Genomic DNA, 6,550 nt, shown 5'->3' with positions numbered 1-6,550 from the left:
AAGAACAAAAGTGAATGTTACATAACAGATGTGAGAATAGAATCAGACTTCTTATTCTTTTCCTTGTAGGAATATCCCTTCTGTATGAGTTATGAATCAACATTTACTATGTAAATAACAGTAAAAACACACAGATTACTGTAATTATTTTCACACTAGATACAATGAATGGGATTTTGTGACTGTATTTTAACAGATGGTAGTGTAGAAACAATTTTTCGAAACCATGAAGTGGTTTAATAAATCATACCATCATTGATGTAATTATTTATAATTATGCACAGTAAAATGGGAACATGTATGGAGATGTATCATCCCTGATGAATATCCTTATAATTCATCCTGGTTTGCTATAAACATGTCACCCTGCTCTACTATGAGGCTTACGTATTGTATGTATTGTATGTTGCAGCGTGAAATTTTAAACAATGTCTTTTTAGATTTTAAGTCTTGAGTCTGAATTATGTGATTTTCAGTAAGAATGTTTCTGAGCTGGATGTTTAGCTGTAATTCAGTTACAAAATACTTGCTGCAGGAATTTTGGAGTGAAATTTTATGGACTCTTTTGTGCAGGAAGTTAGTTTGGCAATCATAGCGGTCCCTTCTGGCCTTAAAAATCTGTGGATTTCCTGTTTGTTTCAAGACGGTCTAGTTCAGTCTTAATGTAGATCTTAGACTTTAATTTCTACATCTGTCTTGCAAGGATATGTGCTTGGCAATTTTAAAATTTAACATCAATAAGAGACCCAAATGTCTTCCTTGAAATACTTCAGCTTATCACGTCGTCAGTGTATTAAAGTTGCCAGTGTGAGTGTGTTCAAGTATTAAAAAGGTGGTGTTAAAATGTGTTTAAGCATGAAAATTAAAGGATTAAAAATGTTGGCAAATCAGCAACTCTACTATTAGCTTCAGTTACTTAATTTGTCTGATCCATAGTGTAGACTTAAACTTTCTAAATTTAATCAAAAGCATGCTGGCGACTTGAAAAACACTTCCATTAGAAAAAAATCTGCTATTGTTATAAATAATCCCTAATGTTGTTGTGACCAAAGGAGATTGAGGGGATTTTTCCCTATGCTTCCCACCCCATTTGTTTGCTTTATGCTTTTGCTTTTGACAGCACTTTGTATCTAACTAGTTTCTTTCTTAGTTTGTTTGTTTGTTTATTTATTTATTTATTTGCCCTCTCTGGCATTCTGTCATGAACTCCTAAATTACATATTTAGGATTTCATATATTCTCTCTTCCCAGTCCATGTAATCTGTAGAAATCCCAGTGGGATACTCTCTTCTAGGCTGTACAAAAGTATGTATTTCAATGGCAGCAGTAAGAACGTGATTATCTCTCTCCTTTTCAGCGCTCCTTCTCTATCTGTTGTTATTTTGAATTTGATCAAATTGTTCTCCTACAACCAGTATCAAGACAGAGAAGCCTCTAAAACCTAGCTTTAAAATATCCTGATATTTGTCACTGAAAGCTATTCCCCAAAACCGCATTCTTTGGAACTGGAATTGGCCAGTTACATTAACTGTTCTTTAGAAAGATTGATGGTTTGAGAATTTGCTGTAAAAAGAGCTCTCTCTTCCATTACTGGTCTCCAGATTTCATATAGCTTTAGACCTACTTTACACTTCGCATTACCTGTTTAAAGCAGTGTCTGCCGTCTTTCTTCTTAAAATCCAGTCCTGCTCCGTCAGGAAAAAAACAGTTTTATTAACAGTAGAAGCATATAACCTGGAGAAAGCACTGATTTCTTATGGAAGTGGAGAAAGAGGCTTGGTATTTGTTATGATTGTGTTTGTGTCAGTATGTGATTGTTTTTGTCTGATGTACTGGAGTGAAATGAGTTTATTGCCTCCATTTCTGGAGGGAAATAAGGCTCTGCATTCCTAAGAATATTGACAAAGCTGGCATGCTTGCTGACAATCTCAACAAAAAAAAATCAAGGCTGGAAAGGGAGGATGAAGCACCCCACAGGAGTGGAATGTGCTTCCTTTAGATAAGGGATGAGACATTGTATGGGTATTTGCACTGCTGTTACATGATTAAACAAATGACTTGTCTCTTTGGCTTTKTTGGTTCCTCATCTTTCATTTGTTTTAAGTACACTTAAAATTTTAAATCAAACTATAAACTTGGTTTTTAGTTACAAAATAATTTGTTGGACATTTTGCCATGTGGAGACAATATAAAATGAAGACATTTGAGAAATCGATATATTATTTTCTCTTAATTTGTACTTTACTTTCACAAACAAACTAGAATATGTTTCAGTACAACTATTAATACCAAATTTATGGAGCTTCTTAAAGAAAGCTTCTCTGTAAAATAAAATAGTACTGTAACAGAAGAATCTTAATAAGTAAAGTCAGCTTTCTGTATGTTTTTAGATTTCTTCTCCCTCCTTCCCTGAATTACTTACCGAGTTGCTTTCTGTTAACTGCAAGGGACTATATTTAAATTTGCAATTGTGTGTATTTTGTATTTGTTTATAAAATACCGAAGAGCCCAAAATATTATTACTATTCCTTCATGTATTTCACAGTGACATCAGAGTGACAGAAAGAGCAAATTAAATCCATACCCCCCTGTGATGGAGAACAGATTCCAGTTTTGGATCCCTGCTTGTGATTCACATGGGCATAGCAGGAATCCTAACATCTAAATGCCTGGCTACCCATGAGCTTCTAGTGTAACCCTCTTGTCACCCTTAACTTCACCATCATTTTATGCCTAGGCAGTAGGAGATCCTTGAATACTGGATTTTATGCACTRCCTTCATCCTATTTTCCCTCTCTGCAACTGAGAGGAATTGTCTCTTGAGCCAGATGTAACCTGTGGGCCACCATTAATATTGTCTTGACCCACTCTATCTTAGAGTTAGTTTATAAGGACAGTGATTCTGTTTTTATTTGAATACCTTTTTTTTCCTCTTATGTCTTAGATTAAAAAATGCTTTCAAGGACATGTTTTATTAACACCAAAAATTAAAAAGTCTCTGTGTGATCCAATGTGGACTACTCCTATGCCATTTATAAAAATCTTCTGATAGATATGTTTCATGAAGTGCTAGATTTTGTAATGACAATGCTAATTTTAGGTGGCTGATCTGTTGAAAGGAAAAGGTCTAAAAATGACTATAAGAATTTTTAAAGCAAAGTTCATAAAGGACCAGACAAAGCTAGTTCCTGTTAATGCATTGGAGTTTTTTGTGCCCTGAATAGAGATTATCTATTAATAGATCTATTAATCTAGTAACTTCGTTTTAAATAACAAAATTCAGATTTAGGCCTGTAACTTTTGATACTTGGTTCAAAAATGGTAGTGAATCTAGTTATGTATGTGTTCCTTATACCCTATTAAGTAGGAAATGCAGTACCTGTTAAAGTAAGAGATTTTTGTTTTCCTTCTAATAAATCATCGCTATTACAGGTTTTGCTGTATAGATATTGCCAAATAAATACATGGCTAAAAGCCTCATTTTTCACTGTAAGCTCTGTTACGCTCGCTGTCAGTTTTTACAGTGAACTGACTAGGAGCAGTGCAAAGCTGAGCTGATGGTTATGTTCATAGACTGACTGTGAAAAGAACGATTACAGTCTGGGAGTTAAACAAATGTGTGGAAGAAATTCTCTAAACTTTCCCAACTTTTGCCTTAAAAGTTTTGATTTAAAGGTGTATCTGCTTTCATTGCAGTAATATTTTCCAATCATACAGTTTCTCTATGAGAAACTTACTGAAACGGTGGGATATTTTGCACGCAAAATGGACTGTAGAAGTAGACATAATACACAGCAAGTCTTTGTTATATTAATGCAGGCTGCAAAGATAAAAGGAATCTGCACTACAAATAGAGAAATTTATTYCACCCCCCCCATTCAACTGTTTTCTGGTATTTGTCAGATCTCTAGTACAGATCCATCCCATTTTAATTGCCTCACCTAAGTAGGGAGCCCATCTTGTCATCCTGGGGGGCTTCTTTTGCCAGAAGAGAGATTCAGCTTCAGGTGCACCTAAGATCTGAACTGTCTTCTTAGCAATTTGTCCTGTTATCTCTCCCCTTAGACTGTGCAGTGAACATAGTGTAGCTGCATTCCTAACTCACCTTCTTCAGACCGTATAAGTCTCAGTTTTTCATGTAAGTTTTAGTGAGAAACTGGCACCTTCTTACCTGAGATCTTTATGAGAGTGAGTTCTGTAAATTAAAACTACCTATTAATTTCTTGTGGGGAAGAGGCCTTGTAAATATTTTTACTGTTAGTGTGTAGAACTGGATGCATCCATAATGTTGAAACGGAGACAAGAGGCAGCTGTGCATCCACTCCCCCATTCCTTTTAAATGCATACTGCACTCAGCAGAAGCAATGGTATCTTGCTTTATAAGCATGTTTTTCCTCTGGCCCTCCCATCTGTCCTTCTGAATCTGGGCCAGATGGCAAAGTTTGATGTCAGAGGGTGACCACAGCAAAAAAGCTGAATTTGTAACTGGTGGCCAAATGYGATAAAAGGTGATTTTATAGTTCCTGTTTCAGCAGAATGAGAATTACTGCCTTACTYAGATTTTCTTATTTTGGACAGGGCTTGATTCTCACAAGTATTTAAGCTCCTTTTTATGATGGCATCTTGTTGTATTTACTGTAGTTTAAAACAGTCCCAAGCATCATTATAAAGATTGCATTTTTAATACAATATTCATTTCAGAAATAGCCAGCCAAGCTACCTTGACCTGTTTGGGTATGACAGTAGCAGGCAACAGACAAAACAGCTGAAGAAACTTTTCTTTTTAATGTTTGTTGTTCAGAGGATCTTTCTGTGGCAATAAATTCTCTTCGCAAAGATACATTAGTGTAAATGCCCTTAATCTGTCTTCACTTTAGGGATGAAGAAGTATTCTTCCCTTCAAAACATATTTATCAGAGAATGGAAATCAGGTAGACTTTCCTGGAAAACGATTTTATGACAAGTAGAAACCAGCATTTTACATTTGACAGTGCTTTTCTGTATGGTGTGCATTGCATTATTGCAAAAGTGGAATAGTTGAAGAGACCTTCAACTTTAGGCCCAGGTGTTGTGCACTCCTATAACCCTGTCTTGCAGGTGCTTGCTGATCCGTGCTTTAACAAAAAATCCAAACAACCCCCCAAGCAAACTTTGCATAAATTCAACTGTTTGATGGCTGAAACGTAAAATTCATTTTCTGTTGTTGTCTGGACGAATGAATTTTGTTTATCAACTCAGAGACTGTGGTATGATACAAAGGTACTTAAAGGAAAAATTCCAGAGCGAATCTGGGAAAATGTAAGTCATATTGCATATTTTGGAAATAAATACGTTTATTTGTACAAATATATTTGTACATTCATATTTGTATGAGTTTGGAAATTATTTATTCCAGAACAGACCTTTTTTGGTTAATTTTCTGCCTCATTCCAATCTTTACTTCTATGTTAATTTTAATATATTACTGTTCTCTTATAGAAAAAAAAATACACTACAGCTGTAATGAGTGTATAACTCCTAGTTTTACTTCAAGTTCCACTAGTCTTGTATATTATACACAATTAGATTGTAAGCTCTTCAAAGCAGGACTCTAATTTTTATGGGATTGTTAAGATATGTTTATTCTCCTGCCTAAATAAGGAGCTTTAATTTGGTCCTCTACTGTTTTGGGGGGTTGTGGCTCCGTTTTTCATTCTGTTTTCATGTTTGCATTGTTGATGTAATATTAGCATTTCACACCTAAAATTTATCATTCAGGCATGAACAGGCTCAAGTGGCATGAACAAGAAGCTCAAGTGAAGATAATTGTATTTATAGGGTTTCTCTTATTTTAGAAGCTGCAGACAAAAGGGCTTTCAAGTCCATCTGCTTGCTGTAGTATCTGAGATACAATCCGTGCAGCCAGGACAAGAAATCTGAGAAAGGATCAATAATAAGCAGGCCCTGTATTACCTTCAACATGGCTGGAAAAAAAAAGCTCTGTTGAAAAAAGAACGGCCCAGGTGGGATTAGCAGCTAACCAGAGCAGTTGCCAAAGCCCTTCTGTGGTTCCTGGAAAGAAGAAGAGATACTGTATGAAGAACCCAGGGGCCACTGGTCCCAAAATGAGCCACTGATAGTGCAGGAATAAGTGGACTTTTTACYGTGTGATAGCCAAGGGTAACACGTAAGACAAACAGATTACATACTAAATATTCAAGTTTTTTTTCAAGGGTTAATTGTACCTTRCAGGAAGGAGAGAATAGAGGAGGGGTAACTATTGGAACTGCAGGGTCAGATATTCCCATCTGCTCAGGTGGATCTAGAAGCAGTAAAGTACGATTGCAGCTTTGCTTTCAGAGTAAGCAGAAATGTTGAAGAAAAGGTTCTTGTGATTTTATGCTGATCGAGTCACCAAGTGATATTTATGTAGGTATCRTATTACTTTGGTAAGTAAATTTAGTTGAGTTTAGACAAATATGTTTAGAAAGAATTTAAATGCMGCAGTGTAAATATATAGTTTCATGTTGTAAAATCAAGTGCAAAAATATGCAGATAATAAGCTTGCATA

The 6,550-nt window shown here is 35.6% G+C and overlaps 1 protein-coding gene across 1 annotated transcript in view; it reads left to right on the top strand.

Annotated features, from left to right (window-relative positions):
- Positions 1-6,550, top strand: part of DLG2 (discs large MAGUK scaffold protein 2) — a 1,005,691-nt gene that overhangs the window by 2,351 nt on the left and 996,790 nt on the right. The window lies entirely within an intron of this gene.

The sequence above is a fragment of the Rhea americana genome, unplaced genomic scaffold, assembly GCF_003343005.1.
Source record: "Rhea americana isolate MKP2758 unplaced genomic scaffold, rheAme1 scaffold_235, whole genome shotgun sequence".
Taxonomy (NCBI): Eukaryota; Metazoa; Chordata; class Aves; order Rheiformes; family Rheidae; genus Rhea; species Rhea americana.
This window is presented reverse-complemented; position numbering and strand designations above follow the sequence as displayed.